General features: G+C 34.7%; 1 protein-coding gene across 2 annotated transcripts in view; it reads left to right on the forward strand.

Moving 5' to 3' along the window:
• The window catches only part of LOC120777065 (insulin-like growth factor-binding protein complex acid labile subunit), a 128,743-nt gene that overhangs the window by 73,504 nt on the left and 29,821 nt on the right, over positions 1-25,418 (forward strand). For both annotated transcript variants that reach the window (XM_040108190.1, XM_040108191.1), the window contains one exon: positions 21,956-22,367. The gene's annotated coding sequence lies outside the window, so the exon portion shown is untranslated. The remainder of the gene's footprint in view (positions 1-21,955; positions 22,368-25,418) is intronic.

The following is a 25,418-nucleotide window of genomic DNA, read 5'->3' on the forward strand; positions in this document are numbered from 1 at the left end:
GGTGCTACTAAGTAGCCCAATAAGCGCTGATATGTACTTACACACACACACACAAGTAAATAACGGTATTTTTTTCCTTTTCATTTCCCTTGAACTGGTGTTGGTTTCCGCGCTTGTTGTTGCTTACTTTTAAATTCCATCACATTTAAGTGTAAATAAACAACGGTACACAGCAGATCAGCGTTGATGGTGGCAGCAAGCTTTATGTTTTTCTTTTTAAGTGTGTGTGCGATATATGTATGTATGTGAAAAACCGCGAAATTGCACAAAGCAAAAAAATTGGAGTTAAAAGAAGTTCTGTGTATATACATTAGAAGCTCACGGCAGAACTACAACAAGACAGCGGCGTTGCTAGGCAAATAAATCAGCTATTGAAATGTTCCCCAATACACACCCCCACAACCATATACATATAAATAAAGGCGGACTAAAATATGAGCTGGCGGGGCTATATAACTGTATTAACAATGTACATATACTTATACATACATATGTGTGTACATATCTATATGTTGCTTGTTTAAGATTTTTTTTGCACGCAAATCATTTGCTTTTTTGCTTCCATTTCGAACACTCACTTAATTGAAATATGCTCCGATTTCAATTTCATTTTCAATTTCAATATTTATTTATCGTATCTGCGCGCATAAACTCATACATGCATTTATACATACATATGTATATGTATGTATGAATGTAAACATATTTAATTTTGCTTATTCGTCATCAATCGCTATCGATAACTGCTGCTACGAGCTAGATATATACATATGTACATAGGTATGTGGCATCGTCAGTTCCAATAGCTGCTTCTTCGTACAGACCAATGCGGCTTGTGGCCTGACACAGCGGCAAGGGGAGGTTGGGGCATTATTGTGCGCATCGTATGGCGTTTGGCGGTTCATTGAACAGTAGGATACTTTACACCGCATGGGTTCACTGATGGATTTATTTACTTTTCATGCAATAAAATCACAATAATCGCTTTAAGCGGAACATTGCGACGAATGCCTCGCTGACTGTGTGCGGCAATAATAGGCAAGAAAGCAGAAACAATAATAAAATAGAAACAAGTAAGGAAGCGCTAAGTTCGGCTACAACCGAACATTATAAAATGTTCTCTTGTAACTTGCAAGGATTAAAGCCACGGAAGTACCTGGAGTTACATAATCTCTGTTAGTCATATGGGGTCTAGTCGCGCTTTCACCCGATTTAAGCATTCTAACCACAAATATGCACCGTTATAAGATACACACACCCCCCAAATTTTATTAAGATAACTCACTTATTGACCGATATATGCGGTATAATGTCAGCCGGAAGTGCGAACATATTTGTTTAAGGGTTATAGAGAGTTTGACCTCATTCAACTCATTTGTAGCATACAGACATACTACTATCAGGAAATGATTATCTCGGAATTTCAATTATAAATATGACACATTGACCAATATTTGCGGTAAAAAGTCAACTACAGGTACCGGGTTATATTCGGTACATAGGTACCTTTTGTTAGAATTGGACATTTTTTGGCCATAGGCTGGCATACTCTAAAGGAACTTTTCGAGCAAAGTTTTATCCCGTTATATTAACCGCTTATTGATTTGTCACACGAAAGAAAAGAATCAGAGGAATGCCACATACCAAATTTGGTTGATATCGGTCAAGCTAATCTTGAGATTTATGTTCTCACCTAAAAGTCAAGCCTATCATCCAATTTTCACCCCGGGCCCATTAACACCCTGTCTTATATTTCATCTATTTTTACACACATTTTCTTATAATATTTGCGCTAGGTTAATTTGATTGTTGTAGCTTAAGTGGTTTAGGAGACTTATTAGATTGTGAGGCCACGTACACTTTTTGAAAATGTTTTGCCAACAGGGGCCCCTAGCCACAGCGATCCCTTGACCCAATTAGAATTCAATAACTTATTTAAGTGCTTGTTTGTGGCACTTTATACGCTTTCGTTTAATAGCGTTTTGTGGGCGTAGCAGTGGTCCGATTACGCCCATCTACGAACTCCGCCTTACGTTTTTGCCAAGGAACATACATATGTATGTATGTATGTTGTGTTAAGTTGTACGGACGGAAATTTTTGACAGACAGACAGTCACCCGGACTTCAAGTCGTCTCGTCATCTTGATCATTTATATATATATTACCCTATATCAATCTCTCTTAGTTTTAGGTGATACGTACAAACGTTAGGTGAACAAAACTATAATATTACACTCTATAGCAACGTGTTGCAAGAGTTTTAAAATTATGGAAGCAACAAAGTGGCGTGCGGTTTCTTAGCGAAACAACACATGTAATTGAATAAGGAAGACCGAAGGAAAAAAATACAAAAATTTAATTTCGCGCGTAAAAATGAAAATATACATACATACATATGTACATATATCTATATATGCAAGTATGTAAGTATATAGTCAGATATGTTTGCATATTTGTGCCTGTGTAATGACAACATGAAAATCGATGGAGCAGTAAAGTCTGTTGTAGAGAAAGCAAAAATTTATTGCCTGCAGTTGATTGACTTTTGCATAAAAGCTATGGAGCATACACTATACATAAGTATGTTTGTATGTATGTACATAGTAATATATTTGTGCCCACTAAACAAATTTGTAAATATACATACATATATACTACTTATGTTTGCATAGGTAATATCACATCAATAAAAAGTAATGGCGGCATTTTTTGTTTGCAGTTTTGAGTTTATTTTCTGCGTTGCTTTGTAAAGCGATCATATTTCCACTAAAATCTGTAAAATAAATACTAATTACTCACAAATGTATACACATACATATTTAAATAAGTTATGTGGAAATTTACATTCGTATATAAGTACATACATACATATGTATGTTCATATGTAAGTGGGAAAGAAACTGTGTGGAAAATATTGTCTTATAGGGCCCATACACGACACACAAATCCATATTGCGTTCGTTCTTCACACAGTGAACATGTGCGACAGGCAAGCGGAACATTTCTTCGAATTTATTTCTAATGTAGCACTTTTATCGATTCCTTTGTATTTCGTTAATAAGTTATTCCAACTTTTATTTTTCTCAATTTTATTTTTATGTTTATCACTTTTCGTTTGGCAAATTGCCAATTCATTTTTTATAAGATCAATAAATTCTGATACGAAATCTTTATTAAGGGGGAGCCTGCTTTAGAAGCTTCAAACAACCGATTTTTTTTTGCTTAAATTTCCTTAAAAATTATCTAAGAATATGTCCCAAAGTTATATATGGGTATTCGAAATATTATCGAAGCTAGAAGGGAAGTGACCGAGCGTCTAGCAACTTTGAATCGAGATTTCTCGGTTTTTCATTTTTACGATTATTCTTAATTGGCGGGCAGGATAGAAAAAAAACTAAACGTCGTATGGAATTAGGGCAAAGTTTATTATCATTGGCATAAAATTATCTTCTATTTAAACTAAAAAAAATTAAGAAAAGTCAAGTTTTAACATATTTTTAAACAACATAAAGTAAAATTTTTTGGTCAATAACCACTTTTTTTCAGTTTTTAAAAATTTGCAGAATTTTACACTTTTTTTGGAATTTTCTTAGTTTAACTAGAAGATAAGTTGCTAAGGAATATAAATCTTTTTGAATTTTTTATTTCCGATAGAATTGCGAGCTGCATCCTGCCCGCCGTCCAACAAATGCTTATGCGAGATGTATCGGGCAATTGCTTCCCAAAGACAGAATATCAAAGATTTCGGATCCAAAAAATTTGTGAAAGATGTTCAAATATATAACTATAAAGCCTAGAAATTTTGCATGAATCAATTATTACTTTCCCTCCCAAAAAAAAAAATCCTCAAAAAAATCGATTTTTTGGAAGCCTCGAAAGCAATCTCTCGCCTTAACACTTGCCATTGTCCGCGATCTTCACTGTTCGGTGACACGAGAGAAATGAGATGTTGTGCGCGTACAACGCTATACACGGCACACATGTGCGCGCACCGATCGTAAAAAATCAAACATTTTCGTACATATTTTATGCTTATGTTGGTAAAATAACGACAGACTTGGTAGAACATTTAATAATTTTACATTTCACATATTAGTGGCAATGCTACAGCTGCCCATTGTCGTCGGCAAAATTAGGACTGGTTGTAATGTAACGACTGCGACAACTTTAAGCCCACTGTCGTGCTGTCGTCGAAATAAGAATCCCATAAGAACGTGTGTATTTTAACTTTTGACAAATGCTGCTTGTCGCAATCTATGTGTTCAATACATGAGGGAACCATGAGCATTATTATAAGTAGAGGCTTATGTACCATACAAACGCTTTTAATCTTACCACATTTCAAATATTATTTTGGATAAATTACCGTTAATAAAGTGGAACTGTAATTGTAGATATTCAAGGATTTATAAAAATAATAAGTTTTCTACTAAAACACTGTTAATAAAAAAAATTGAAAATTTATTGTAAAATTCTTGAAGTTGTATTCCTTTTTGGGTTGCTTTTCGGTACAAAAATCATTACATACGGTTTGACCTTTGTTACAGCTTAGAGCCTCATGACCATCATAATTTTTAATTAAGAAAAAAATCTGAGTTTTAATTACTAATTATTTCATTACGTTTTATATACTGCAAACGGCATATTAACTTTTTCTCTCCAAGAGCCGGCGTATGTTTTGAAAATCAAGTTCTTGTATCGAAAACTTTATAATTTCACAAAGTATCTCCAAGAAATTGTCGTAGATTTTACAAGGCAACTCTAAAATCTCCGAAAAAAACATTTGGATCATACTATTCAACATTAAAATAACGATATTCATAATAGGTACATATATTACCTTATTGAGTAACTTTAATTCGACTTGAAAGTTTTTCATATCAAACAACATGGTATTTATATAAAATATATTGTATAATTCTACAAACTTCTAGCAAGTTGGCATTTCGAAGACTGGTAAAAGTTCGTGTACATTCTAGTTATATGTATATATATGTACATAAGTATCCACAGTGCCGCACATAATTTTGGCACAACAACCTTGCGCTTTACGGCTATTTTAAAAGCAGGTTATTTAGTGTAAATATATTTTCCTTAAATTAAGCCATTTGTTAACTACCACATAAACTTATTTTGTTATAACAATCGTTTTTCATTATACATTTTAATTCACATTCATAAAAAAGAACAATTTCTACCACGCAAAAGTAGTCGGGTACATTCTAGCTACACTCTGATTTAAAAATTTCCACGCCTAAGTGGACAACGAATCATATTTTCGTTGAGCAATACCAAAAGCTCCGGCAAGATCGGGAAGGACCTCTCCGAGCTTTTCGATACTAAATGAGGTATCAGACAAGGCGACTCCACATTGTGCGACTCCTCCAATCTGCTGCTGGGGAAAATAATTCGAGCTGCAGAACTAAATAGAGAATGTACAATGTTTTATAAGAGTGTACAGCTGCTGGTGTATGCCGATGATATCGATATCATTGGCCTCAACAACCGCGCCGTTAGTTCTGCTTTCTCCATAATGGATAAAGAAGCGAAGAAAATGGGTCTGGTGGTGAACGAGGGCAAGACCAAATATAGAAGATATCATCAAACAAACAGTCATCACTCTTGGAACCAGCATCAACGCCAACAACAAAGTCATCCTCGACATCCAACACAGAATATCTCTTGCCAACAGGAGTTACTTTGCACTAAGTAAGCAATTGAGAAGTAAAGTAGTCTCTCTACAAACAAAAACAAAACTCTATAAGTCACTCATTACTCCCGCTGTATGGTACAGAGGCAAGGACGATGACAACATCTGATGAGTCGACGTTGCGAATTTTCGAAAGAAAAGTTCTGCGAAAGATTTGTGGTCCTTTACTCGCTGGCCACGGTGAATATCGCATTCGATGGAACGATAAGCTGTATGAGACATACGACGACATTGATATAATTCAACGAAATAAAAGACAGTGGCTACGCTGGCTATGTCATGTCGTTCGAATGGAAAGTATTCGACGTAGTGCCCGCCGGGGGAAGCAAAGGAAGAGGAATACTTACACTCCGTTGGAGAGATCAGGTGGAGAAGGAACTGACTGTATTTGGTATCTTAAATTGGGGGCAAATTGCGAAAAGAAGAAACGACTGGTGCGCTGTTGTTAACCTGGCTATAACCGCGTACGCGTAGTCTACGCCAGTAAAGAAAAAGAATAAGAAGAAACAAGCATCCTATATTGCGCTATAGCTGCTTGCTTATTTCGTGTGTAGCGTTGTTAAGTCATACTAATTGGATGTTTAAGCTGATTTTTTACGGATTATCTCAGCCAGTCGGCGTTCAAACTGCCAAATAAACAACAAATAAATAAACAGAAAATTTTGCAAACGCACCGACACGCCTCAAATAATGTGTGGGTTTTTATTTTGATACATACCGGAGACAAACAGGCACAGCGAACGCTGTGAACTTGAAACCATCATATGTATAATATAATTTATTTATTAAATATTAAATGGCTGTGTTTACGCTGATGTAAGCAAGTCACAGCAATCGATACGCCACGTCGCTATCGTTATCGCCAATGAAAACTCCTACACAGAAAGGAAAATAAATAAGAAATTAAATGAGCTGGCAAAATATTATGAATATTATATGCCATAGCTTGCGAAATCATTTCAGTCTAAACAAGATTATATTTTTATAGAGATGACAGGGCTAATACGAAGTTTAGATTTTTTAAGTGGCGGAAAACATTTTTTTCGGAAATATTAAATTGTGGCATACAAAGAAGTTAACATTGGAGGTGGTATATAGTACCTATGTACATATTATAGCGATATGTCAATTACGTCCCCATTGTAGGTAAATTTCTTTCCTTAAGCCTTCTTCTGGAGCCTGAGTGCAAACAAAGCTCAAACGAGTACAGAAATTAGCCCTGAGCGGCAAGAATATTTCTAACTTATTTATGTTAGACTTCAGAAACAACAAGATAAATTGAGGTTAACTCTATCGTCGCTTAGATTAAATTCTTCAGTATATGGGTGAAAGCCTTTAACAAAGTTCATGGGTTTCAGGATATTCTAAGTTTAACTTCCTAATAGACTTTTGATCGGTCTTATTAAACCGAGCAACGATTACATATGTATGTGTTACAAAAAGGCTACTTGGACCCTTGCTCAACGATCGCCTTGATTTGCAGTTATACAATGCCTGAAAATAACACTACAAAATCATGCATTATCGAATCAGTTTTGAAATAGTTCGATTTTGTACTTTGCCGAATTCGTGGAGTCTTCAGTATGCAGGTAGATACCTAGCTTTTCAGAGATTTGTTAGGATTCGGAGCTGAGCTTAGAAAATTCATTTTAGTTTACTTTAATAGAAAATCGAAGATAACGATTTTAACATTTCAAATCATCAAATATCATTTGGAAAATAATTTATATCTAATATATATATATCTACACTATAAAAATCATTGACACATTGTATTGGCAGAATATGACGTTTATAGTTTCGTTAGTTATATTTTTTGTGGAACAAATTTGTTGTGACTTTTCTTTGGTGCCATATTTTTTTTTTTAGTAGTAAGAATAACTATAAAATTAAAGCTGTTATCATGAATAACAATATTTAAATAAATATACTGAACTAAGAAATAATTTTAAAGTTTAAGTCAATTCATAGTTATGGTTAATATTAAATTTAGCTTTATTAAGCATATTTACCTTAAATATCTCTCAATTAATTTGCAGCGCCCTAGAACGAACATAAAATAAACAATATTAATAAAATAAAAATTTACCGATTTTAAATAAATGCAGAAAATGTTAAGCTTCTTTTAATAGTTGCAATAATCCGAATTCCTTGCATTTAAACTTTAATAACAATTTCAATATTATTTGGTTTTAAAGTTTCCATGTATTTCATATGTATGTATGTATGTATTTTTCAAAATATTTGTGTTCACACATTTTTGTCATAAGCTTTGTTGTGCCAATAACACTTTGTGCAACTGAAATAATAACTGCATAAATAAATATAGCTAGAAAAATAGAAATTAATAGATAAAAGTGAAAATTGAGGAAAATATAAAATTCATAAATTTCATTTTCACAGTAAAAAAACGAAAAAAGCTTATGCTTATGCAGTCGAAATGTAGTTTAAATTTATTTATATGCATATTTAAAACTGAAAATGCAATAAATAAATACATATCTATGTATGCATATGTATATATGTATGTATATATGTATATATAAAATGATCGCATGCCTTAGATGTTTATCGCCTGCATATGTACATATGTATATGTATGTATGCATTTGATATATACATATATATATATAGCATAAAAACACATTTATATTTGTAGGTGCATATGCTTGTGTGTGTATGTATGCTTGCGTTTGTGTATGTGTTAGCCTTCAGCTGATTGTTGATACAAATTTTATTTATAGCGCAGCGGATTGGCATAAATAGAAATATCGACGACAGTGGCCATGATTTAGTGAGGGCATAATGAAACGCAGCCACAAGCAATGAAGTAAAACAACAACAATAATAAGAACAACTTTTGCGAATAATAGCAAAAATGATTGCAAATTGAATGTGGCACCACCGAACGTGCAACAGCAGTCAAGAACAACGACAACTATTACGCGTATTGCAGGAGGTTGAGGGCGCCAAAGCGATTGCGCGCGCAAATAATGAAAGTAAATAAATAGTAAATTCGAAATGTGGATGCAAATACAGACACACGCACACACATACATACAAACATAAAAATCCACTGTCTGTTTGTTAGTCGCGAGCAATGCTGCTGCGCTGATATTTTATTGAGCGGAAGGCAATTTCAATAAAAAATATTGCTTTTGAATTGAAAACGTTAATGCAGATACATGCATACAAAGGCCTACATACAAACATATATATATATAAACACATACATACACAAGTTTTTATAAGTACAGCACTAGAACTGAACTGGGTCAAATGTACATACGGTATGAGAGCGAAAAAGCCATGGATGCTGTGGCGCTAACAACAACAACCATTAGTATGTTAGCAATAATGACAAGCGATGGAGTGACAGCACGCAATCTAAAAGTCAATGTAGTGCGAGTAAGCCACACGGGAACGAACAGGCACACACTGTTGACATACACACAAACTAATATCCATATTATATATGCATGCATAGGCAGCAACTATACAAACTGAATGAACCATTAACTATCTGGTAGCTAAGTGTTTGCAGTATGCAATTCAATGAGCTTGCTTCAACAGTATAAGTATATATGTACATATGTATATTTATCTATAAAAATATATACATATTTGTAAATATATGCACTTACGTGTGTGTGTTTGAATCTGCACATGCTGTTCTTGTTCTTGTACGCCGCCTCTGATTATTGCCATTGACATTGCAAATGCAGTGTACGCATATCAATGCACGTGTTATTGTTGTGGTTGTTGGTGTAGCGACCTCCTCTGCGGGCGTGTCTCTCTAATGGTTCTCGCTGCACTTCGGTTCTATCATAAATTGCCAACGTCAATGACAGCTTCTGATAGAAGTCTACTTGCTTGCAAGCGCTCATGCTCAATAAATATTATAAATTGACGGCATAATTGGAGTGTGTGTGTTTGCAATCGCAGAGCCTTGAACTAGTCAATTGAGCATACACAAATGTTTGCGTTCAAATCAATAAATGCCTAATAGCGAAAGGAGAATTATGAACATACTTCGAATAAGTTTGTTGAACGTGAAAAATTTTAGAGCAGTGAAGCGTTTTTCTATCCCGGGGAATTCAAGAATTGAGAACTGTTCAGAATAATTTTTTTCTGTGACAAAATTTTAATATACATAACTTGTTATTTTTCGCCATTTAAAACGTTCAAAATATTCCAAAAAAATGTGAAATTGTGCAAAAATTTTAAATCAAACAAGTAAAGGAGACCCGAATTCGTGCGAAACGCAGTTTTGAGTAGTCTTTCGACTTCATCACTTTAGGGCACGTTTGGAGGAAGCAATATTTCGAGTTACCTGTATATATTACTACACAAAAATTTTACTTCGATATCTCAAAAGCTGGGGAAAAGTTCGCATATATGTACATATGTATGTATGGCAGTATCCAATTTCAAAAATTTTTCTATACAAGCACTTGATTCCGATTGTTCAGTTTGTATGACAGACATATACATATATGCTATAGTGGTCCGATATCGACAGCTCTGAGAAAAGGGCGTGAATGTGGAGTGGGCTTATTAATTGTATTTCCTTATATCTATTTAAGGGGTTAGGGGTAGTTAGAATTTTCTAAAAATTTTTTTTTTTTTGAATTTTCGTTAAGTGTAATATCTTAAAAATATTCCCTGAAAATTTCACGTTGATCCGATAATTAGTTTTTGAGTTATTCGACAAATAACAAAGAGAGCTCGGGCACTTCAAAGGGCTAGTGTGAAACTTTAAACGCGTTTTTCTCAAAACTATGTTTTTTGAAATTTATGCAACTTTTAGAATACATAATAAACTCGGGCCTGATCGAAGGGTTTTTATTTTTTCGCAAATTTCGATTTTTTAAGACCAATAAACTGTTGATTTTTTCGCAAAAATTTAGAAAAAAATTTCCGCCATTTTGTTAATTTTGAAAATAAAAAAATCCTTCAATCAGGCCCGAGTTTATCAATTTATAAAACTAATTTTTTTTGTCCGATTGATTTTAGATGAATCTCCAAGGACCTGTGCTTGTCACCGCAAGTACCTTTTTTTGGAACACAAACAACTATAACTTTGGAAATTAAGTTTTTTTTTTGAAATTTTCGTGACTTCACGTCAACACATCCTATAATAATGCCATACTACTACTTTTGTAAAATAACATGATTTAATAGCAAGAAAAAAAATACTGTAAACTCTCATTTTTTCGTGCCTCTGACTACCCCTAACCCCTTAAGCAATAATAGACTATATAATATTTCAGTAACTTTCCACTCATAGGATCCAAAACAGCTAGAAAAATATATTGTAAATGGAAATAATTCGAAGATTAGAAAACGCTTGGCTATAGCAAGAACTTCCTCAAACGCATATTTATTATGCCATGCAACGCGCCGCACTTTAGGTGACAACATTGTCATTACCAGCTGACATTAAACTCTTAACATTGCTGCAAAAAGGTGTGGAATACTAGGTAGCTTCGTAACTATGAAAACCCAAAGAATAATATTTATTCATGTGGCCATGTAACGGAAGTGGTTTCGTAATAAAGGTGTGGTAGTAGAACTTAGGCTAGCCAATTCCGAAAGAACTGACCCGTGCTAACCCGCACAAGCAAAAAAAAAATTTAAACAGGAAAGGTAGGAATGAGAGAAAGGGAAGCGTAAGGCCGCATTAGTGCACTTATAATTCAAAGTGTGAGCAATAAACATTTTATGCACTTTTCAGTAGAAACAAAAGTGGAAGTGCGTGTGTTGCGCTTATTAACTACACGCATGCGTTATTTAGTACCTTCTTGCAACATGCGGTTCGAATAGTATGCTTACATAAATACATGTTTTACTTCTTACTTTGCATGCATGTGGCGTCATAGAAATTCTGGAGCAGCATAGAACAACAACAAGGCAATAAGAGCGTTTCTCCTATAGTAATTATATGTATAATCGGTTAATGTTCTGCCCGAATTTGGATGCGTGTGTTGAATAAAACTTACATATAGTCAGGTATACAATGAAATGAAGTAGAATTTTAGGGACTACCTGAATTTCACAAAACCAGTGGTACGCATATGTATACAAATATATATGTATGTATATGCGTCTAGCTCCACAGTTAATGAGCCAAGTGGTCAGTTGTTTTTGTTGTAGAAAAGGCGTACTAAAGATATTCATGTCCAAGCACACGTTGCATGTTACTTTTTAACTGATTGTCGTTGTTGTTGTTATTATTATGTTGCAAGTTGCTGATACAAAGTATGCAAGCGCTATTGTCGCATGCCGCTTGAAGAACGTGTCGTTGTAACTTTGTAGATTTTACGATATGCAGTTACATGCTGCAAGCTGCACACAGTATTTAAATGCTCACTGGAATTACTTCCTTGTAAATTTGACATATAATTATGGGTGTATATCATGGTTATAATCTCGAAATCTATCAAATTATAAATTACTTTTAAGTATTGCTAAACAGCACTGAAGTCTGCAGTGTAAATAGAAAAAAAACAAGTAAGGAAACGCAAAGTTCGGGTGCGTGCAATATATAACTCATACTCTGACAGACACATAAGGTGTGTTAGAAGAACGAAAATCATTATAATAAGTAAATGGGAGTTGGGGTAGTATTAACCCGATTTTATCTACTTTTCCTAATATCCCATGCTATTAACATGTCACATGCTATAATCATATAGAATAAAGTCAGCCGGAAGTTCAAAAATTTTGATATGAGATATATATGTAGGAGCTAGGTCAATTTTTCGCTCAAATTTATCAATTTTAGGCACAAAGATACACCGTTATGAGTAAAACGGGCTCTGTCGTTTTTACTGACATACGCATATTTGCCGATATATGTATGTATAGTATGCGTTACAAAGTCACCTGGAAGTTCGAAAATCTTTATATTAGATATATGGAACTAAGGGCTGTATTGGACCGATTCAATCCATTTTTGACATACAGACATACCATTATCAGAGAAGGATTATCACTCAGAATTTCAATTATAAACCTCACACATTAACCCATATTTTTGATCAAAAGTCAATTATAGGTACAGGAGTCCAAATATGTGGTACCTAATGGCTGAACAGTTTTGTTTGGAGTTAAACAATTTTTGCTCATAGGGTGGTATACTTTAAGGGAATGTACAAAGTTGTAGCCCTTTGTTTCTATTGCTCCCTGATTTGCGTGAGTGTAAGTGAAAGAATCAAATGGAATTTAAAATTGTGCTATATGGGAAGTATGCGTGGTTATAATCCGATTTCGCCCAATTTCTCACTGTGACATAAGAATAAGAGAGGAATGTCACGTTTGCCGAAATCGGTCGGTCGGGTCCTAGATATGAGATTTCACTAAAAAGTGGGTGGTGCCACGCCCATCGTCCAATTTTCCCACCGGCTTTCATAAAGCCCTCTCACACCATATCGGACCTTTTAGTACTTCTTAACAGTACAGTTATATGGGGAGTAAGCGTGCTTATCTTCGGATTTCATCTATGTTTTTCACACTGTTCATAGAAGTTATTATAATATGTGAGCTGGGAGAATTTGGTTCTTATAATATTATTGGTTTAGGAGATACATATATACATTAAACTTGCTAGAGGGCGGGGCCAATCCAGCGCCCCTGGTGGCGCCATCTATATGTCGACTGGTGTGTTAAAATCTGCGATCTCCATCATTGTCCAGTAAGAATTTGATGATATTTCATTGATTGGAAGTGAAGTTATTGCCTTTTAAGTGTCAGTATGTTTGTGTTATCGATGCGGAAATGAGCTTCGAACAAATTTTTAAAATTAGTAAAACTTTTACCGAAACGTTTCAATTGATGAAACAAGTTTATGGCGATGTTTGCCTATCCCGTAGCAGAGTGCACGAGTGGTTTCAACGTTTTCAAAGTGGTCGTGTAGACATAAATGACGATAAACATGTGAGCCAATCAAAATCCGTGATCACCGGAAATTCCATCGATACTGTGCGTGAAATCATCAAAAGTCAGCCGTAATCATCATTGAAATACATGGAAATGAAATTGAACATCTCCGAAACATCGATTTATCGCATCTTGACCTAACATTTGGGCTTACGAAAGGTGTGTACACGGTTTGTTCCGCACAAATTGACTGACGACCAAAAATTAACCAAAAATCACATTTTAACCATTAACCACTCCCGGTATTCACCTGATATGGCACCGTGCGACTTCTTCCTTTTCGGAAAAAAGCATTTGCCCATGAAAGGAAAGCGTTATGCAGACGTAGAGGCCATTCAAAAGGCTTGCAGCAGCATACTGGCGGTCGTACCGGCCGACGAGCTAAAACACTCGTTCGACATGCTTTTGGACCATGCAAAAAGCTATATTGAAGCAGAAGGAGAATATTTTGAATAAAATAAATTGAGTTGACCGAAAAATCCATTTTTTCTGTTTTTTTAAAGTCCTATTTACTTTGGAAATCTCCTTGCATTAAAAAAATCTGACGGGCTCATGCATACAGAAATTAGTTCTCCCGCATTAGCTCTTTGTTGTTATTTTTTATTTACCTCTTATTTTTTTTTGAAATAGTAAAATTTTGAAATGATTTTTACAGACATTTTGAACACATGCTTATGATTTGAAATAGTATAATTTTGATACTTATCAATTGTATTGTCGTTTAACATAAAGAGATAAAGCAAAGTTTCCTATGTCTTCCTCCTGGTTTTAAGCTACCTCCTCACCAATTTTCAGCCAAATCGGTACAACCGTTCTTGAGTTATAAATAATGTAACTAGCACGACTTTCTTTTATATATGTACATATGTATATAGATTTAATGGCTAGTAATTTCTTTTGTACTAAGGAACCTGCATACCAAGTTTCGTCAAGGTATCTCAATGTTTACTCAATTTACGCTAACAGCTACAGCTACAACTAATCTAATCTACAGCCAACACGGACGGAGTCACTGACAGGATTTCAACTTTTCTCGTCATCCTGATCATTAGTTTTGAGCTTTGCATAGAGCCGTTAGGTGAACAAAACTATTTTACTCAATAGCAACATGTTGCGACAGTATAAAAATTTAATAATTTGTACTTTCTTTCTCTAAACTTTTTAGATAAATATAGTTTTGAGTCACCCTTTATGTTATAAAAGTAACATATTTTTCAAATTTTCAAGATTATTTCTCAATAGCTTAAGGTTAAGCTTGATTAAGGTGTAATTCAAAGCTTGTGCTCACCTGTGTTTTTAAAAATCGAAGAATGATTTAAAGAAATGCGATCATTGGATATCAACTTAATAACAAAAAATGTTGCAATAGTTGAAAAACTGCAATTTCGAAGTTTATCAACACACTAGATCTAGATTCTGCTCGAATATTTTATGGGTTAATGATAATAGAGTAGGAGGCTCAGTTTCACAGGCTAGACAACTGTGTAGGCGAGCTGTCTATTAAAATGCCAGTTTTGTTTTCGTTACAAATCGTAGGAAATAATATTGGTATTGCCTGTTTGGATTCTGCTAACTATTACAGCACTCTTCCGCTTTAAATATCAGCTGTTGGACAGGCTTTTCAATCATTATAACTCCTCGTTAGTGTTCTGCGAATTGCTTTACGTTGTACTCTGGTCACTTTTTGCTAAACAGATAAATGGGAGAATTTTATTTACAACTTTCGAACTAATGAGGTTGGTTTTACAAAGCAAAATCAATTTTTATTCGTCCATGGCAATGAATATTCATTCTCTATTTACTAATTCACCGCCTGACAGTTCTATTAAATATTTAATTAAGCGCACATCAAAAAATAAACCGTAACTACATTTTGTTGTTGAGAGAAATAACATTTTGGATTCTCTCTTTTGAAAAAAATAATTTTATTTAATTTCAAGTTCAATAAAACAAGTTCGCGGCCATGTCGCCCAAATCCAAATCGTGTATGTTCGTAGTATGCTTGTTTTCCAATTAAGCGCATAATAAATACACACCTGGGACAGTATGGAGGTCAAAACGTCAAATGCCTGACCTGTGCACCTCTTTTGGTGCCCCGTTGAAGCCATTGTATGAAAATGCTTATGTGTGTGTGCAGTGGGGTTAAGCTAAGCAAAACAACTTATTAAGGTACATAAAGTTAATTAGTGAAACTGTCATAGCCATAAGTTTCACTATCAAGCATAAATATAAATATGTTTATTATATAAAATACATACACATACATGTATACAAATATATCTATGTTAACGTGTCGAAGACATTGAATGAAATTCCATTGAATAAGCGGCAAATCCTCAGAAGCAAGCATGTTTTGGAGTTTTAAACGAGATGATGGAAAATATTCATAAACTCGAAATTAATTATTTTTGTTGTATATGTTTATAAATAACATTGCTTGTCATATTTGTATTTAATATATGCAAGTAGTTTGCAGTTTAATGAATCGTCTAATGGGTGAGGCTCTTTTGTCATAAAATAATGAAATATTTCTTAATTATTAAAGAGACTTTATACAGTATTCATGATGACTAATAAAAAATGGAAAAAAATTAAGGAAAACCCTAGTAAAGAAGCTTGTGAAGTAAAACGTTCTACTATATAAACTCGACGAACGAACACTCGAAACATACAAAAGGGGAAAATATTAAAACTAATATAATGCACTCACGAACGAGGCTATAATTTGCGGGACTAAAGATGTGTATTATATCCACCTCTGCGCTAAATTTCATTCGGATATCTTAAATACTGACGAAAAAGTTTCATTAATCCCTTAAAGCTAAACTTAACCTACAAAATCGATGGCTCGAAACAGGTTTTAGAACCGTAGTCTATAAAAAGTGTTGTACTTCTAAACAGTGTTGCCAGCATGTTGATTATATATGTACATATGTATGCGAATATAAACTATTTATGATTTTATTTTGACTAATTATTATAATTTTTTTTTTTTTTGAAAATGAGTATTTGATATTGGTTGCCGAACGCTTTTATATTATTTCCTCTTAGGTATTAAATGGTAAACTTCTTAAATAAAATTCAATTTTCTAAGCTCTAGACAATCAAAAATACATACATACATACTATGTAACTTTTGATCAAACATCTCTTATTTCCTTGCTATTATTTATTCATAAGCGTTTAATATGATTTCATTGCGTTGTTGTGCGAATATGTTTCCCTTATCATATTAACCGACAATCTTCAGTATATCAAAGAATCTGACACGACCCAACAGTCCCTGTTTTGAGGTGCAGTAAGAAGGAAAGAAAAAGTAATTGACAGGCTAAATGCTCTAAATAAGCAATTGACTATGCTGGTGTCCTTACTGTATGGCTATTATAGTGCTTGTCGCCTAATGGGCAATCCACAACAAGTAAATAAATAAATAAATGCTAATATTTCAGATGAAATAAAATAAGATATGTGTGTGTGTAAGAACGATTTCCGAATTTTTTGCAATACCAAAAGCCATGGATAATATTGTTATTACTATTATTTATGTATTTTTTTGTGAATAACACTTATGAGAATGCATTATTATCATATAATAGTACTATTTACAAATATATGTATGTATGTGTGCACATACATAAACGTATTTGTGTCAATCTAAACAGGCGTTTGGATTAATTTTCATGTGTATATTAAGATATATACGATTGTGTGTGTGCGTATAGATAATAATAACATTTTAACATGTAAAAGTTCTGCCAACTACTAATACAATTGAAATTGTTTTCCTTAGTGGAGCCTATGATGGGCCTCAGTCCGACGAGAAGTACTAGGTATGGTTCGGGGCGGTAGAAACTGTGCAGCAGACAAATTTGTTAGCCATCTTAATATAGAGGCGGAGTTGAAGGAACTCACTAGCAGAACTGATCGCTTAACCACAAAAAAACTTTTGAAAAGATTTACTCATAACTGAGAGCATAACCTCTTCCTGAGCTACCAGTTAACCTCAATTCTATGCTTACCTGAATATATGACTTCGAGTATCCGCCTTATAAGCGATTTGTCCGCTTACAAAATTGAGCGAGTTCGCTTAAAAACCTTAAACCAACCTAATGCACTTGCAAAACTTAAAAAACACAGAAGAAAACCACTTTAAGTAGAGAACATAAACAAAAACAGCAATAAGGAGCAACAAACGATCTTACTCACTTGTTTCAGCAGTGAAGCTTTCGCACGCGTGAAAGCTCTTCATACGCGACTAAATACCACTCACCTTACAATTGTGTTGAGCAACTGTGATAAGTGCAAAAAATCCATTAACATTTCTAACAACAATTGCATGTACATATGTATGTGCGTGTGTGAATTTACTGCCGCACATTTGTCGCAATGGAATGGAGCGGTCAATGCTTTTCTCGCTTTTCGTCACATGTACACGCTCGCATACACGGGCATACTCACACGCGCGAGCGCTACGAAACCGCATACACATAAGTAAACGTCAGTTGATGTGACGTGACAATGCACACAGCGGTGTGTGTGTGCGTGCTTGAGCATCGTTAAACACCCGTCACTTGCCACAGCCGCAACCGCATGAGGCGTTGCGGTTTGCTACACTGCCGTTAGCTGTTGCCCATTGCGTCGGGCATAGCGACACGTCAACGGCGCGCTTGCCACGCCGCTACGCCTAACGTTGCATGTTCATTTTCGACTAATGTTGCCACAAGGAGCGTTGGCATGCTGCCGCACTGTTTTTTCCATGCAAAAACGTTTCAAATTGCATAAGTATACGTGTGTATATATATATATATGTGCCTACGTTTGCTTGTATTTGTTGGTGCTTTTTATGGTTCCGCTATTTGCTCGCCATTTAAACGGCGACGGCTGCGCGCATGCATAAATGCGTATTTAAGCGCGACACTTGCAACATTAACTGTCTATTTGTATGTATGTGTGTATAAGCATTCAGACACTTGCGTCAAAGTGTTGCTTGTTTGCTTGGTTAAGCTTTTTGCCGCAACGTTATTGTTATTGTTGAACTTTGTTGCCTTTAAAGTGACTGCCGTTGTTGTTAGTTGTTGTTATTTTTGTTTTCGTTGTTGGTACATTTGGGTGACACTGCGTCCTGCACTACTGTTAGTGACACATTTGTTGTCTTGTCTTGTTATTTGATGCCGCTGTTACTGCTGTTCATGTAGCCTGCGCCACAACCGCAAAGCAACAACGTCGTTTACAATGTTGCACATTCCCAAGCCACAGATATGCTTCCTCATCATACAAATGTACATACATTATACATATTTACATATACATATTTACATATACATATTTACGTAAAACTTGTTGTTATCGCAAATGCGGTTACTTATAAATTGCACTCACACATAAATACACACACACTCAGCGTGTGTTGTGGATAAAAAATTAAGTTCAACATAGTTCACTACAGTGCCATCCAAGTGGAACGTTGGGTTGGGCCACGGCGACCCGTCAAGCTTTCAATTGCTCCATTTGCATGTTTGTGCGTCGGGCTCCATCCACACCCAGTTGACTCGGTATATGGGTCAACGCAAAAATGTCAAATTCACTCGCTCAATCATTCACTTGCCTCTCCGCAGTATGCAACTCACTGACTTACTCTTTTTAACTTGCTGAGGCACTCACTTAGTCAGTCATTCACTCAAATTGTTGCTGTGTCAAAGGTCAAATGCGACTTTGCTCGATTATTTTCACCTCTTAGCATATTGGCGGCGGTCTGATAGCGCATATTGCAATTCCCAAGCTAACCGCAAGCCAGAACAAAGAGCAACAGCAACACTGTATAAAAAAGTGCCAGTTAACCACCACCGTCACCACCCATCGTTGACCCAAATAATTATTGACTTTTTCTGTGTCAACACAACAATATGGTTGTGGTCGCTAGGCGCCTTTAAATATGCTACAAAAGTAAACCGCAAAAGTTGGAATTGCTGCTGACGAGGGCGCAGTGTACTTTCCTTTGTCGATGCTGCCACAGCGTACGAACCAAAATGGAAAAACAAAAAACCGTTAACCGGCAAAAATATGTCACCGATACAACAACAGCACCATTACGACCTACAAATGCTTTTCATTTGACGTCTACTTTTAGGTACTTTAGCTAACTCTAATAACTTTGCAAAGGATTTACCAAAAGGCAACTAAATAATCGAAAGTGTAAGCTTAAAGCATTCAAAAGTTAAATTGCGCGGAATGGAATACTATTCGGTATTGGCCAAACATATGTATGTATGTGTCCAACATTGTACACTTGAAATGGAAGGCGAAAATTAAGTCAGGCTTGCGTCGTAGAGAAAGTGAAAATTCTTTAGAAATGCTTTAGTGGGTTCCATTTAGTGCATGTTATATACATACATATTTTAACAGCAAGGAATTGTGAGTCCGAGGATGTTTCATGAACTGTGAAATTGTAGGCGAAATATTTATCGAAAATTACACCGGTCAACACGATTTTTGGGTCTGACATCTACATGTTAAATTTTAGTTTCTCCTATGACAAAAATAAGGAAAAAAAATTTTTTTCCGGTTAAAGTTTGCTTTCGTAGAAATTTGAGCAATTTTTCGATGATTTTTATATTTTTTCGCCTTTCGCAATTTCACTATAGATTATAATTAGAAAACTTTATTTTAGATACAAGAGTCGTTTTTATTCAAGATGTGTGATAAACAATAATATATAAACGTAAAATAACAAGAAATTACTGTCTAAAAGTGAATATTTTTTGTATTTCTTTTATGCTCATATGAGCTCTCTCGTATTAAACCCCAAATATACTTATCGATGTAGATCAGCCCAAAGCAAACTTAAAGAACTAAAGATTAATATTTAAGTGTTTTTCAATGTCTAGAATCAGAATTCAAGCATGAGAACAGAAACCCAAAAAAAAATATTTTTTTGTTGACCGGCGTTATTAAAATTTTAAATAGATATGAAAAGGCCTTGGAGGCCACTTTACAAAGAATTTTGATTTTGATATAATATATGAGGTAAACTAGAAGAAATATCTCCTGACATCAAACAAACGGTCATCGCACTCGCGGCTAAGCACCCACGTCACTGTTGACAGTCATAACTTCGAAGTTGTAGATAATTTCGTCTATCTTGGAACCAGCATCAACACCAACAACAACGTCAGCCTCAAAATCCAACGCTGAATATCTCTTGCCAACAGATGCTACTTCGGACTGAGTAGGCAATTGTGAAATTAAATTCTCCATCTGCGAACAATAACAAAACTCTATAATTCACTATATGGTGCCGAGGCATGGACGATGACAACATCTGATGAATCCACGTTACGAGTTTTTGCGACGGCGAATAGCACATTCGATGGAACGATGAGCTTTATGAGATATACGACGACAATAACGACATAGTTTAGCGAATTAAAAGACAGCGGCTACGTTGGATAGGTCATGTCGTCCGAATGGACGAAAACACTTCAGCTCTGAAAGTATTCGACGCAATACCCGCCGGAAAAAGCAGAGTTAGAGGAAGATCTCCACTCCGTTAGAAAAACCAGGTGGAGAAGAACCCGGTTTCCCTTGGTATCTGTTGTTAACTCGGCTATAACCGCGTAAGCGTTTTTTACGCTAATAAAGAAGAAAATGGCTACCATAGTTAGACATTCTTGTTATAGCGTCAGGGACTAATCAAATAGCATACATATTTTAAAGACTAGATTTCCTATAATAACTAATATAACATATGCTAGCGTTTGTCATCTTAAGATTTTCTAAAAATAAAATGTTGAAACTATCAACCCATTGATGTGTTTAAATTCAGAGGTGTAGACTCTCTCAGTGTGCAAAGTGATTAAGTTAAGAGAGTCACATTCCTAAAAATCGCCATGCTTTAATTAAGAACTTTTGTGACTTGAGTTTCGAAAGGACTTTCTAATGGAACATTTTAATAAGAGTAATTTCTAAGTTTCGGTTACAATAGTTTAGATAAGAATTTTTCTAAAAATTTATGCTCTGGACGTATTAAGGCTGTTGCTGTCACTTTGGAAACGCTATAGAGGACTGTTAAACTTCTGGTAACTTATTTGGAACTCCATGTAAACTGAAAGCTAAGATAGAGCTTCGAATTCAGGCTGTTGAACCCCTTTTCTTGTCTTCATATTTTTCGATTTCTTTCTCTTTAAAAGATAAAAACTTCATTAGTTTTAATTTTATTGACATTTATAGCTTTTGAAAAAAGTTTAATTAAATTAGAATAAATGCAGTTTTTAATACATTCTTCGCTTACTTTCTCTTTCTTTGCAGTTTAAATTCACACCAAGGTTTTCCAATAGAATAAAGCGGATCAAAAAAATAGTATGCGTGTTGAAAATTGTGGTCGCATATGCAAAATAAATAAGTGCAAGGACAACAAAAACAATAATAATACAATAACAACAGTTAAATGCTGTAATAAGTTTTATAACAAAAGCAATAATAATAGTACCAAAACGGTCAAAATAGTAACGAAAACCCGTAACCACTTCATAAGTGCAGCTGTGGCACGCCACTTGGTAGCAAACGACCGACGACCATTAAACAAAGTGCCAATAAAGAGTTTAAACCTATCAAATAACCAATCATTAAAACACACTTATGCACGCACGCATACAATTAATTGCGTAATTGGAGAGACCACTAATAAAAATACAGACAAATTAAGGCTTATGTAAAAAAGGTAAGTGGGAAATATAAAAGCAAAAAAAGTAAAAAAATACGAGAAACAAAAACAAAAGGAAAATCATAAAGCGTTTACTGTTTGTAATATTTTTATAACAGTTTTTAAGTATAAAAATTGTATAAATCTGTTGGTTTGGTGCGTTTGTTGCGCATTGCATTATTGATTGGCTTTCAAAATTATAAATTATAGAATACGGTTATCTACATTTAGTGCAAATTATTGCAATTAAGCCATATGTATATAAAATCGTATATGTTTTGTGGTGGGAGGGGTGGAAGGTACTTTACATAAATATTTAATATTTTATCTCTAAATAAATATTTTATACATTGAAATATTTGGAAAGTTGTGAAAACTTTTTTGGTTTGCATTGAAACACCATTTAATGATGTTGTTTAAGACGATAATTTTATCAAAAGTGAGGGACGAATAGAATTTATTTGATCACGTATGACGAACTTAAAATTTTCCTCCACTTATGGTTGAACAAGTTCAGGTTTCTACCTGTGGGGTACAGCAATTAATTGAAATATATATTTATAAGCTCTATTATAACTAAAATGTATCGTAAGCTGAACTAGTTACTTACTTTTCTTGAAACCAACTGTTTGTTTTGCTCAATGCAAGATGACAATCGCCTGGTCAGAAACAACTCTATAAAAAATCGCAAGAACAGCTTAAATTTTCAATAAATAACTAAATAATTTATAACTCTGTTTTAGACAAAAATAACTAGTTGTAAACTGATATAAGTTCTAAGTAGTTTAATGTTTGTTGCAGGATGACTACTTATTACTTACAAAAGCTGTCTTTAAATCAAATTATCTATGTACATAGTATACATAAATTCTGAGAAATTAAGTTAGTAGCAGGGTTGTTTTAAATCACACACATGTTCGGTATAAATATTTGTTTAAATTTGAAGTTAAAGACATTATTTTATAACGTGGAATAAAAAAATATATTGCTCTTAAACCCAGAAAAGAAGTAGCTCAGTCTATAATAGTTTAGAAGAGGATTTAAATATGTTCTCTTTATCGTTTTGTTTCTGTTGCTTTTCTAGATCTTTAGAATTTCTGTCATAACTGTGGTTTCCAACATCTACGTGGAGAATACAAAGACTTAGGATGCAATCAGTGAATTCCGTTTCGCCTTTCCGTAGTGCCTACGTAGCGTGTTGTTGGTCTCATTTGAGCATTTTTGCTGTTTCAATGTGAATTAAAACTCACAAGCGCTTCCAGCGTTACTATCGTGCATGTTTGTCCAAATTGGATTTTTTATGTAGAAACGAGTTTGCTCTCTTAAATGCAGAGTTGCCAGTCTCGATATTTTGTAGTATTAAAAAAATAACCTTGAATATATTTGAAATATTCTTAAACTAGTTCAAAATTACAGAGAATAAAATTATTTATAATTAGGCCGACCGTTTTTGTTAATTGGATTCAAGTCTTGATGTTATACAATATGAAAAATTATAACTGAAAAGCTAGATGTGTGCAAAACCATGTATACAAGGTCAGTATTAGCAACATTGCTCTAATGTGATCAAGAGAGAACAACAACAACTATGTACATTGTCAGTATGGAAGGGCGGAACGGAATTCACTAGTTGCAGCTCTATAATCACTTAAAGGATATCGAAGACAAATTTGCTGGTGCGGTAGTGTAATATTGATTTCAAAGTTGTACAACAATTGCGCTAAGAAAGTTCTGAATTGGAATTCTTTTTAGATTACTTATTTTATTACTCGTATAATAAAAATGACACTTGAGCCGTTTTCGTAAATTCAAATTTTTTTTTTCAAATTTTTTAGGTATAAATTGAAAGAATTTTCATAAAACAATTTTAATTGAAAATGTCTAATTATCGTTTTCCTCTTTCCTCTAATTAGTAAATTATTATTTTTTCTTTGAAATTTTTAATAACTCGCCCTCAGTTCCCTTGGCGCACTGTTCTTAATTTGTTCTCTACTAAAAAAATCCCGAAAGAATCAGAGAAAATATGCTTTTGCATATATCGAAAGTCGACGCAAAGAAAACTATAAAATAAAATTGTATCCACTTTAATGACTGCGCTCATTGAATTTATGAGCGCGTGAATATCCACTCAAAGCATAAAATTTTAATTTTAATTTATTGTTGCCGCGCAAATGCCGACCAATTATGAGATGCAGGCAACTTTAGACGTTGCTTATTGTCTTAACTAGTTGCAGGGCATGGAAAGGCACGATTTCCAACAGCTACGCAGCTAACAATGTGACATGCAGCAACTGCGCACTCACATGCCCAACCAAAGAATTGTCATACGCATTCATTGAGCAGCCGCACGACGAATTAATATAGCAGGAGGCAAACGAGTAAGCTGCGCGCATCTGTTGCATCCACATGGTTGCACATACTTACATACACGGGTATGTATGTATGTATGTTCTCTTTTCATATTCAAGCTCTAATTTGCGCTTGCAACAACAGGCAATATGTAGCAACAGCAGCTATAGCAGCAGCAGCTGCTTTGAGTGGCAAGCAACTGACGGCATGTAAACGAGCTAAGCTTGACTGCCTGCCCGTCGGGCCGCCGGCGCATTCGCTTGACAATTGCGTGACAATTATAATTGCTCATCGTTGAGTCGCCGTTGCAAGCATGTACATTCCAACGTTATGTTGCCACTTGCTGCAACATATAAATGTATATTTCGCGCGTGGGTTTGTGTATGCGTGCTGCGACGCTCTGTTGCGTCCACCATAATTCAATAGCTTTTCATTCCGTCACGCGTTCGAAATGCTTACTGTTGCATGCACTTAACTATTAAATGAGTAAATCGTTCGCGCTGAGTGGAAGCTTTGCTGCTGCCTCGCTAGTTTGCCCATAGTGCCTCACAGTATATGTAATTCTACAAGGTGTGTTCCAAAGTAGACAGGACTTTTTGAATCTAGTGCTCCCTGGTGGCGCCATCTATATGACTCCGCTATCTTTATCGATTATCCAGTGAGATTTTCATGACATTTCATTAATTGGAAGTAAAGTTATTGCATTTTAAGTGTCAGTAT

This window comes from Bactrocera tryoni, chromosome 5 (assembly GCF_016617805.1).
Source record: "Bactrocera tryoni isolate S06 chromosome 5, CSIRO_BtryS06_freeze2, whole genome shotgun sequence".
In the NCBI taxonomy this organism is placed as follows: Eukaryota; Metazoa; Arthropoda; class Insecta; order Diptera; family Tephritidae; genus Bactrocera; species Bactrocera tryoni.